Raw genomic sequence first — 12,409 nt, forward strand, 5'->3', positions numbered from 1 at the left:
GCGCCAGTCCTAGGACTTGAAAGATCATGATGACACTTTCCATCTATCTCCTCAATAAATAAGCCCTTACACTCAGCTTGTTTAACTCCTTCCATAGAGTAAAAAAACAACAAGCCAAGGATGCCAGCCCCATGAAAGAAATGAAGCAAAAACAAGCAAATATGAAAACAACTCTAGTGACTAACTGATGTGAATTTTGTGTCTTCAACAGACGCTGCTGCCTGCCTGAGCCCTGGAAATTTCACAGAGAGCTGTGGGTAGAGAAGACACATAACTCCGTCTGGACCTCCCTTTTGGCGTGGAGACACATGTTTAAAAATGATTCTTTGTGCTGGATGTAGTGTTGCACACCTTTAATGCCAGTGCTCAGGAGGCAGAGGCAGGTGGACCTCTAAGTTTGAGGCCAGCCTGGTTTAGAGAATGAGTTCCAGGACATCCAGGGCTACACAGAGTATTAGAAGAAGAAGAAGAAGAAGAAGAAGAAGAAGAAGAAGAAGAAGAAGAAGAAGAAGAAGAAGAAGAAGAAGTCTTTTGTTGATCTTGGTAGTAGAGTCTGAAGAATAAGGGTGTGGACAGTGGTCCAATGTTGAGAATAAATGAAAGTGGTCCCTGAAGTACCTGGGCAGGTTGCTGGACTCTCCTTTTTAGAACTACGTAAACCAGAACACTATCTTGGAGTTCTATTTTAATAATTAAAGAGATACATACTTGTGGATTTTTGTTTCTATGAAGACAATCCTCTTCACTCCTTTATTGTACATCTTCCTTGGACATAATGAAAGCGTCTTAATCACATCTTTTGTCACTGCAGACATCTTTTCTCTTGGGTCTGAAGTGAGGCAGTTCGTTCCACAGTAAATATCTTTAAACCAAACATGAAAGAATAAACCTGGGTGCACAAATGAAAAGCATCATTGGCATATAGCTTTCTTAATTGGCAAAAAAAAAAGAAAGAGAGAGAGAGAGAGAGGAAGAAAGAAAGAAAGAAAGAAAGAAAGAAAGAAAGAAAAAAAGAAAGAAAGAAAGAGAAAGAAACCTTCTTCATGGCCCTTAATTTGCGATAGCAAACAATTTAGCAGCACCCAGCATCTTTGTAAAGATGTGTTGCTGTGCCCCGCCATCTAGTTCCAAAGTGGTGTCCTCATCCCAGAGGGAAAAGCCAACTCCTCTGAGTGTCTATTTCTCACGCCCCTTCAACCCTAACCACTTTCTGTGCCCCTGGGATCTTGCTTGGTTACACCCATGCTACAGAAGTCATGGAGATGAGTAGGGGTGGGCTGCCTTGGTAGAAAGTTCTACCAAGATGTAGGTTTAGGCTGAGAACATGGTTATGATGTGGATCTCTCTCAAGGGGAGATTATCCTGTTAACATGAAAATATGAGAACTGTGAGACTCCAATTCTTGAGAAGCCAAAACATAATACAGGTTATTTAACACTGTCTTTCTCCCAGAAGGCCTCTCTCTGCTCAGATGCCACTCTCTGTGCTTACATCTATATTAAAACCTTTCTATTAAAAACTTGATTCAGGTAAACACAGCAAAGAAAATATAGGATTTGGGCTAAGAAATTGAGGAATCACACATTTAAACTGTCCCCGATTAGGTGCATCTTGGCTGATGTGGTCAGAGTTTGCATTTCATAATGATATCTGCAGGACACAGAGCCTCTTCTCTACGAGGCTGGATATTTAGAGCCAGGTCAAAGTGAAGGGTGTTGAGATAACCTTGGTGAAGAGGGACTGCCTCTGACATGATCTGATTGGCCTGCTCTTTGATCACCTCCCTCTGGGGGGGAGCAGCCTTACCAGGCCATAGTAGAGGACAATGCAGCCACTTTTGATGTGAACTGACAGACTAAGATCAGAAAGGAGAGGAGAACCTCCCCTATTAGTGGACTTGGGGAGTGGCATGCAAGCAGAGGGAGGAGGGAGGGTGGGACTGGGAGGGGAGGAGGGAGGGGCTTATGGGGGGATGCAGAATGAATAAAGTGTAATTGATGAAAAATTAAAAAAAAAAAAGAATAAGAAGCAGGTACAAAGCCAGGCATGGTGGGACATGCCTGTAACTCTAAGGCTTTAGGAGCCTGAGGCACAAGGATCTTGAATTTGGGGCTAGCCTGTGCTACAAAGAAAGACTGTAGAAAAAGAAAAGAAAAATGAATGGAAGGGAGGGAGGAAAAAAGATAGGGAGGGAGAGGGTACAAGAAACTCTGGACACCAACGTGCTCTTGGGCTCTCAGCTGCTACCACAGAGAGAATCAGTGCTGGAGCCCATCAGCAGAGTCAAAAGTGGGGAGTGAGGATTAAAATAACTAAAACAAATCACACTATACTCCGGATCAGCTTGAGAGGGCTGCCAGTATGACTGAAGCAGGGTGGGTTTATTTCAGGGTTTATTTTTTTATAGGTAAAGCAAAAACAAGTCACATCAGTACAAAAAGAAAAGGTTCGTGGAAATGCCTAACTTCTTTTCAAAAACTACATCCCTCTAGAGGATATGGTCCAAGGTCACGCAAGCTTTAAGAAACTTGGCAAAACTTCCTCTTTTCTCTGTCTGCAGGAGACGGCCAAGGTGAAAGAGTAACAAGCAGCTCTCCATACTTCAGATGCACAGAAGCGCTGCCCTTGAAAGAGGATGATAATATTATCACACTTGGTGAAATATGATTACTATTCATGCTTTCCATCTTGATAAAGATGGAAAAGGTTTGCCCATGGTGCTCTCTCACCTTTTAGTCACAGTCTCAAATTGAGCCAATGGAGTGACAAAGTAGCTTGTAAAGTGGACAGTGGAGCTACCAAGAAGTTTTGACAGCTAAGAGCACTTGCTGTCCTTGTATGTATGTGCAAGCAAAACATTCACGTACGTAAAATAAACGAATGTGAAAAAGCAAACCTAACATCTTTTAAATAAAAAAATGTGGAGAGATTGTGGACGTTTGGTGGGATAAACTATAAACCACTACTCTCAACCATGTACCTTTATCCTGGTGATAAATCAGGAAAACACTTGAACTGTGCGGCTTATGAAAGAAATGAAACTTGAAAATCGAAGAGGTATGCGTACTGAGCTCTACCTTTGAGAAACATGGTTATTATTTTTCTTGCATCTGTCTCTCTCACACATCTATTTGTGTTTGTGTGTGTGTGTGTGATTGCATGTGTGTGGAGGTCACAGGATGATTTGCAGGATTTGGATCTCTCCTTCTACCATGTGGGTCCCTAGTATCAAACTTGGAACACCAGGCTTGGTGGCCAGACATTTACCAGCTGAGCCATCTCATCTCCCAGTATGTTGTTTCTGTTGCTTTGTTTTCTTGTTCTGGGGCTCACCACATGCTTTGTTTTCTTGTTCTGGGGCTTTGAACCAATAGTAATCCTCCTGTCTTAGCCTCCCCAATGCACGGATTGCAGCTGTGAGACACCATTTTTTGTTTTAAGCCATCTTTTGAGATATAACTTTAGAAGACACCAAAATTATGTATGTGGCTATTGCAAAGACTTATTAAGCTAGTTGCTTTTATTGTTTGCTTGTTTTGTTTTTTTGTTGTTTTGTTTTCAGAAGCTCCTGCCCACACTCGGGTATGCCCCTTTCCTCTTTTTACTGTCGACCTTCATGCTTAAGCTACTTTAAAATCTCTTCTTAATTAACTGCAATTCAGCTTCATCCTGGCATTCCTGAAATTCTTTTTTTTTTTATAGCAGAGTGAAGAATCCCAGCTTCAACCATTGGAGAGATGGCTCAGCACTTGCTGCTCTTTTGGATTCAGGTTGGTTTCCCATCATCTGTGTGGTGGTTTACAATTGTTTGCAACTTTAGTTCCTCAGGATCCAGGCATTAGTTTTGGACAAGGAGCTCATACATACACACACACACACACACACACACACACACACACACACACAGGCAAAACATTCACGTACATAAGTCACAAAAAAAAGAACTGAAGCTCCATACATATAAACACATAAATAAATGTAATTTAAAATATTGTAAAACACCAGAAGTTTGCTAAAAGAACTTTCTCTTTTTTTTGTAAATTAGATTACAAATAGTCTTTCTGTCAGACACTGAGATATTCTAAAGAGCCTCATGTTATCTCTTCAGGTTGTGATAACTCAGTGGTTGAGAGCACTTACTGCTCTTGTAGAGGATTTGGGTTCATTTCTCATCACCTACATGGTAGCTCACAACAATCTGTAATTTCCAGGGGATCTGGCATCTCTTCAGACCTCTGTGGGCTCCTGAACTCAGGGGTATACACTCATGTGTATACTCGGACACATTCATACACTCAAAATAATTAAAAATTTTTAAACTAAAAATTAAAAAAAATATGTATTTCATTCCGATCATGTCTTTTCCTCCCTCCTCCCCTCCCAGGTTCTCTCCCTCTCCACCACTTCAAATATTTCTCTCTTAAGAAAAAAAAAACAAAAACAAACAGGCAATTAAAACAAATAAACATGAACAAAACAAAATGAACAAAAGGTAAGGTGCCTGAGAAACGCATACACATGCAAAGATACAAACACACACACAAACAAAACCCATAAAAACACAAAATTAGAAATCATAATTTATAAGCAACAGACCAAAAGAAAAAACAAAACAAAACAAAACAAAAAAAAACAAAGTAATATGAGACACAAAACAAAACAAAACAAAAAAATCTTTGAGTTCATTTTATGTTGACCGTCTACTCCTGGGCATGGAGCCTGCCCTTAACTATGGTTTGTATACCCATCGAGAGAGACTCCCTTGAAGAAGCCATTCCTGTGGGTGGTTATCAGTTGGCAATACCTTCTTGGTTAGGGATGGGAGCTGCTGTCCACTTTCCCTTTCAGGGTTGGGACCCTACCTCTGCAGGTCCTATGTAGGTTTCCACAGTCTGTCTGCTGTGTCTGAAAGACAGTTTCCTTGATCTCATCTATCCCTTCTGGATCTTACACTCTTTCTACCTCTTCTTCCACACAGTTTCCAGAGCCCCAAGGAAAGAGGTTTGATGAAGACGTATCACTTAGGACCGAGTGGATTAAGGTAGCTCACTCTCTGCACATTGGGTTTTTAAATGCATGCCCTTTTCTTTGGCTGTCAGACTATTCAAACAATAGGCCCACTAGCTGGGAGAAGAAAATGTTGGAGGGCAGCCAGGGTAACTTGCTTCTAGGAGATTTATAACTTCTCAGAAGATCATGCAAGAAAGATTTGAAGCTGTGACAATGATGAGTGAGACCACACCTTGGCCTCACTGTTTAGTTCTCTCTCTCTCTCTCTCTCTCTTGCTCTTTCTACCCTCCCCCTCTCTGGTTTTTTGAGAGAGGGTTTCTCTGTGTAGCCTTAGCTGTCCTGGAACTCACTCTGTAGACCAGGCTTCTCTTACCTTCTATTTAAACTTTACTCTCAGGTTAGGATCCTGAAGAAGGACTTGTGGGGAGTGCTTGGGTCTCTGTTTCCCTTCCGATATAGCCATGTGGAATAATTCTCCCTTTTCTGCTTTTTAGTATTAATTTGGTTCTTTTAATTAAGGTTTATCCAAGACAGGTGGCTAAACCTGGCTCATTGGGGACCAGTCCTGTAAAAAGATTGTGGTGTGGTCCCTGAGCTGTTTTAGATAAGATTATAGATGAGAAGTCAAAACCAAGGTCACAAGGGATGCATTAAAAAATCAGACATTTTTACTATAAGCAAAATTTACAGACTTATTTATGAGAATCCAAGAAAATTGTTGATTTAGATGTGGAGAAGGACTAAAAGGACATACATGCTCAGGCCACAGCATGGTCCATTGCTATTTTCTCTTTCCTGTTTAAAAACATCACTACATAAAGAGAGCATTGTCTCTTCACAGCAAATTTTGTTAATTGTGCCAGAATTCCAGATTCTCGGTTGGAAAATATTTAGCAAAGCTCTGGAGTGGGGGTCTCCTTTCTCATGTCCCCTTAAATTTCCCTTGCTATCCTGTCTCATCTCCACATGGGATGTCCTGGCTGCTGCTGGCCTGTGATGTAAGTTAGTATTTGCTGGTCAGAGCTTTACACCAGCAGGTCCCAGGGAGTCAACTCCAAAGGTCACTTTGTGGCCAGCTTGTGAAAACAGCAAATAAAACATGGGTGGCCCATGGTCTGTACATAAAGGACCTCTGAAAGAGCACACAGGCCTCCTCTGCGTGTTTCAGGGTTCCGGCACATTGGATTTAGAGATTCTGCTTTGTCTTAATTTTAGTTTTTTCCTGTTATTATTATTATTTTGCAATTTATTCACATTGTATCCCAGTTGTGGTCCCCTCCCTCATCTCTTCCCGGTCCCACCTCCCTCCTTCCTCCTCTGCTATCCTTCTCCCCTAGTCCACTGATAGGGGAAGTTCTTCCCTACTGTCTGACTGTCTGACCCTAGCAAAAAAGGTGGTTAGAAATGTGGTTTTTCTCTGGCATGGTGGTACATGCCTTTAGTTCCAGCCCTTAGGAGGCAGAGGCAGGCAGATCTCTGTGAGTTCAAGGACAGCCTGGTGTACAAAAGAAGTCCCAGAAGAGCCAGGGCTACACAGAGAAAGCCCGTCTTGAGAAAAACAGAACAAAATAAAACAAACGAACAAAAAAGAAATGCTGTTTTCTGAAGTATCCTGTTCTTAAACTAAGGGGTGTGGAGAAGCAATGGGAAGTTGATCAGGGAAAGTATAGAGGAAGAGGAGCATTTAGGAAGATCTGTTATGCAGACTTAAGTTGCTGCCTTCCCTATTGACAAGCCTGAAGAGGGACCCTGAGATGTCACTTACAAATGCTAATCTCGTTTATGAAAGTATAAATCTTGACAAAAGGAAAACTTCAGCTTTGTTGTTATCAGTGCTCAGGGGTTGGTAGGTTGTTTCCAGATTCTTGTCCTCTTAACCCAAAGTATTGAAAATAAAGGCTCTCACAGATTGGCAGCTAACAACCCTCTACAATTCCATTTCCAAAGGATCCAATGCCTTCTTCTGGCCTTGTGGGCACTGCATGAGTGTGGTACACAGACATACATACAGGCAAATACCCATACACATAAGCTAAAAATACATAAAATTTATTTAAAAGTTATATTAAACAGTTGGCAACAATTAGTGCCGGAAAAAAAGGTTGCATAGAGGAATTTGAATCCAGCAACATGACTGCTTTGGCAAGGGATCACATTCAAAGACCTTCTGGGAGTATGTGATCTGGCTGGAATTCAGACACAATCTGGATTATAGCAAGATCTGACTGGTATACAAACACGCCCTGAGTATGCACCTTTAATTCCAAACAATGAAGGTAAGGTTACTTCATAGAATGAAGCAGTCCTCTTTGAAAGTGACATCTAATCAAGGTGCAGACAAAGTGATGATTCAGAGGAAGATTTGGCAGAATGAGTCAGAGATAGAACATACCCAATAGGACAGGAAAGAGGCTACTTAGGAGCAGCACAGGAAGAGAGAGGAGGAGTTTTTACTTAGAGATTTTTTTTTTTTAACTAGGACAGTTCTACAAAGACAAATTGCAGAGAGAACAGGCCAGACACAGGTGAAGACAGAACAACCTAGAGAATGAGAAGGAGCCAGAATTAATTTGAGGCCAGGCAGAGTAGTTCAGTGAGAAGCCAGATTGAATCAATCATCTTGGAGAGGAGTTTGGGCCAGAACAGCTGAGTTGAGCCAGTCAGCGAGAGTTCAGAAAGAGCTAGAAAGGCTTGGGAATGGCTCTCATTCCATCCCCTTATCTGAGGAAATAAATACTACATTTACAAGGTTGAGGTCATCTAAGTTGACCCTGCCCCTCCAATATCCCATGCTGAGCAAGGAAATGAAGCTGGAAAGAATGTCTCCTACTTAGAAACCAGGATATTGGATTAACCTCAGAGTCTGGGCTGGGCCAATGGCTACAGCTGGCCACAAAGAAAGAGAGGCTTGAGAGAGAACCAGGTCTGTCATTCTCAGAACTCTGGCTGGCTCAGTCTTGACATCAACATTCTCTTGGAATGTGATTGGCAAAGCCTCTGTGACCTCTACACCCAACCAGGAGACCACCAATCTTGATTTCTGAGCCTGATTTCCACCCAGGGTTTAGAATTCTGCTCCAGCGCAAGAGAATGGGCCCCTAGGGAGAGGCAGGAGGGAGAATTGGGTCTAGCCCTCTTATCCCTGAGAAGCTATAATGAAAATTAACTCAGTTCCTGACTACTTTTGTAATGGCCTAACAGGGAAATCTCAGTTAGGGTTAGGATAGCCTGGAACTCAGCTTACCAGAAGAACTGGGGCAGGAGGAGATCCTGCCATTCTTCCAGCTCTATCTACAAGTACATGTTTCTTGGCTTTTGTCTCATCTTCTCCACAAACTGTAACACCACCACAGTGCTACAGGCAAATGGAAAGAAGCTGAGAATTCTTTTCTCCCCAGTTCTGACTAGAGCCACCCCCCTGCCCCCCGTCCCCAGAAGTTAGAAAACCCTCCCAACACCTCTCTCCTGATGAAGTAGCAAGAAGCAGGAAGTGGACCTCCGATTCTAGGAATAGTTTCCCAGCTAGGTAAGGTAGCACACACATTAATGCCAGCACCAGCTTAGACAGGAGGATTGCTTTGGGTTTGAGGCCAGCTAGGACTACAAAGCAAAAGCCCGACTCAACCACAGTAACCCATCCCCCGACAAGGCTGGGTGGGGGTGGTGGCGTACACCTGTAATAGCAGTATTTGGGAGGTAGAAGCTGGAGGCCAGCCTTGTCCTAAAAAACAAAACAAAACAAGAAAGCAAGCAAGCAAACAAACAAAAAACAGAAAGAAAAAAAATTACTTCTTTTCAGCCCTCTCCTCTGCAGAAAATTTGTACCTCAGTGCAGAGAGGCTTCATTCACTATCTGTAGGGCGCTGCTCCAGCAATGTTTCACCGGCAATGACGTCACGAGTCCCTTCCTATTAATCATTCACACTTCTCCATCTTCCCCAAGTCAATCAGCCCTTCGGGAGAGTAAACTGAGGGTCAGCAAAGCTCAGGATCACCAGAGCTGAACATTGGTCAGAGGCTGAACACAATCCTTCCAGACAGAGCAGAGCTTCTGCGTCTTCCAGGACTTCGGGCGCTTAAGATCGTGCCCAGGTAGATACTGAACTGTATGTAAAAGTGCAAAGAGACTGTTGGGGGGCCTACACAGTGCCACTGTCAATCAGAACACTTGCAGATTCTTCAAAAGCAGCTCTGTGGGTTTGGGGATTTTCATGGCCTTTTGCTCAATTTCGTCAGACACCTAATCCAGCTTGTACTTGCAAGAAAATACCAAGGAGATGGTCCCAACATCCCTCATTGTTCTCTTGGAACTGCCAGTTTTGACAACACTTTAGAGGGAAGAAATTGAAAGCAGAGGCCCCACTTGGCAGGCCTTTATACATAAACCCCACAGTACAGTACTTGGCATTTTCCTTCAGAGTAATGTTGGGGGTTGGTCTGGTGCTATGTATTCAAATGCTGATTTTATTACCTTGAGATCTGGTTACTTCCCTGTCATGGGTATTATCACAATGTGATGAGAAGAAATGTTCCCCAGTTATCCCTGATTGGCTGATTAAAAGGCCTATACTATATCTACACAATGGAATATTACTCAGCAATGAAAAACAAGAAAATCATGAAATTTGCAGGTAAATGGTGGGAACTGGAAAGGATCCTCCTGAGTGAGCTTCTCAGAAGCAGAAAGACACACACAGTATATACTCACTCATATAGACATATAATATAGGATAAAACTACTAAAATCTGCATGTCTAAAGAAACTAATCAAGAGGGAGGACTCTGACTAAAATGCTCAATCCCCATCCTGAAAGGCAAAGAGGATGGACATCAGAAGAAGAAGAAAACAGGAAACAAGTTAGGAACCTGCCACAGAGGGCCTCTGAAAGGCTTTGCCCTGCAGACTGTCACAGCAGATGCTGAGACTTATGGCCAACTGTTGGGCAGAGTGCATGGAATCTTATGAAAGAAGTGGGAAATAGTTAGATCTGGAGAGAACAAGAGCTCCACAAGGAGAGCAACAGAACCAGAAAATTTGAACACAGGGGTCTTCCCAGAGACTCATACTCCAACCAAGTACCATGCATGGAGATAACCTAGAACCCCTGCACAGATGTAGCCCATGGCAGTTCAGTGTCCAAGTGAGTTCCATAGTAATGGGAAGGGGGACTGCCTCTGACATAAACTGATTGGCCTGCTCTTTAATCACCTCCCCCTAAGGGGGGAGCAGCCTTACCAGGCCACAGAAGATGACAATGCAGCCAGTGCTAATGAAACTTGATAGACTAAGATCAGAAGGATGGAGAGGGGGACCTCCCCTATCAGTGGATTGGGGAGGGGCATGTGTGAAGAAGGGGGAGGGAGGGTGGGATTGGGAGGGGAGGAGGGAGGGGTTTATGGGGGATACAAAGTGAATAAAGTATAACTAATAAAAGTTAAAAGAAAAAAAGAAGGCCTATACCTGGGCAGGGCAGAGGAGGTAGGTGGGGCTAAGGTTGGAGGGCTTTGGTGGCAGAAGGCTCCTGGAGAGAGAGGTACAGGAGGAGAAAGAAGGAAGAAATGCTTGGCCATGGGTTATCGTGGAGAGAAGCACATGGCTGGCATGGGTGGAGGAAGCGGCCCAGATGGAGAATAAGCAAGTATTTGTGGAATTATGGATGGGAGGTAGCCTGGGAGGCGGCTGGGAGGTGAAGGTAGTTTAGAGGGCTAACATCTGCCCTGCTCCAGGTCAGATAAGGCTATTCTAAAATTTATCAGGTGTACGCATCTTTTGTTGATTATAATAAATAGTGGATTAGATAATACTGCCTTAATAATTATAGGGCTAATAATAAACGTTATTAGGCCATACCTTAAGTTAGAAGCAACAGGGTAAGAAGTCTATGTGTGAGTAAATGGAAAGTATTCAGGGGTTACCAGTCAGCTAGCTTGGGTCTTTTTGTTCTGTGTAGCTAGGAACCATGGGTAGAGAAACCAGGAGAAGCCCTTCATTGCTGGCAACCTAGGTTCTCGAGTGCTCAAGGCCTGGGCTAAGACTAGCAGAGCCAGAAGCATATAGCTTCAAGCCTCGGGAGCTAGGGACCTCCATCCCTCGAGTTCTGGTGTTACAGATGTGTGCCAACTCACTCAGCTTTCAGCCCGCTCAGGAGCAAAACAGCTTGTTGGTAGAGACGGTGTGGCTAGGCATCTGTATCCATCACAGCCATCCTTAGAAGGACTGCAACAATCATGGCAGACTTCCACATGGAAAAGAGAAACTATTCTTTTGCCAATCACAGGCCTTTTGCTGGCTCTTCAGACCAAGCACTTTCCTTGTAGTCTGACGAAAGTGACTAGAAGGTCACCTAGAGTTCACCTGGCCTAGTGATGGCAAAAAAATGTGAAGCAAGCTGTTTGAGACAGTCATAGAATCTGTTGGAACTGATGTTCTTTTACAGTAGGCTGTTGTTAGTGTGTAGCTTCCTCGAGGTGTCCATGGAGTGTTCAAAGTAGCCAGTCCAGGTACGAGGACAATCTTGCTGGCTGCTTGGCTAACAGTCTTTTACTCAAGTGCATAGAAAGCCAGGCATGGTATAGTTTGTAGCCATCTCTTGTCTCTGAGGAGTTTGTTGTTGTTGTTGTTATTTGTTTGCTTGTGAGATAGTCTTTCTAACATAGCCCAGGCTAACTTTGAGCTGCCAATTCCTGCATCAACTGGAGAGCATTGGAGTTACAGGTATGCACTTTCACATCTGGCTTAGGGGATATTTAAAAAAAAAAAAAAATTCCCCTGCTTTAAAAAATGGCTATCGGCCATGCAAGCTTCCAAAGAAAGGAAGAAACCAAAAGTCCTGCCCAGCTGCCATGCTTCTGAGCCTCAACAATCACCAACATGGCACAACAACCCTAAGGGTACAGTAGCAGCAAGTGTACCTTGATGGTAACCAACAGCTCCGTAACTGGACCTCAGACCTGCTGAAAAAGAGGGAACTCATGTTTGGTACTGGAAACAAAGCAAAATATTCAGGGCTAATGAAGTCATGGATCTTGGAAGAGAACCTATATCAATCACTTAACTAATTTCTAACTATATACCAAATATTCTTGTACCCACAGGTAAGTGTGATTCTCACCCCTCATCAAGAAACTTCTCTGTGCAACAGATGGAGACCATTTCAAAGAACCACAACCAATTAAAACGCAGCTGTGAAGCCCAGTCCTTAATGATACAGCTACAATACAATTCCTGAATCCAAGGCACAGGGATCATTGTGGAAGAGGGGGCAGGAAGATTGCAAAAGCCAGAGAAATAGGGAGTTTGCTGCAAGATTGTGTCTTCTAGAAATGCCAGAGATGCGACACTCATAAAGTCTCACCAACACGGCTGCCTAAACATGACCCGAACAAGGATGGCACCAA

The sequence above is a fragment of the Meriones unguiculatus genome, chromosome 1 (genome assembly GCF_030254825.1).
Source record: "Meriones unguiculatus strain TT.TT164.6M chromosome 1, Bangor_MerUng_6.1, whole genome shotgun sequence".
NCBI lineage: Eukaryota > Metazoa > Chordata > Mammalia > Rodentia > Muridae > Meriones > Meriones unguiculatus.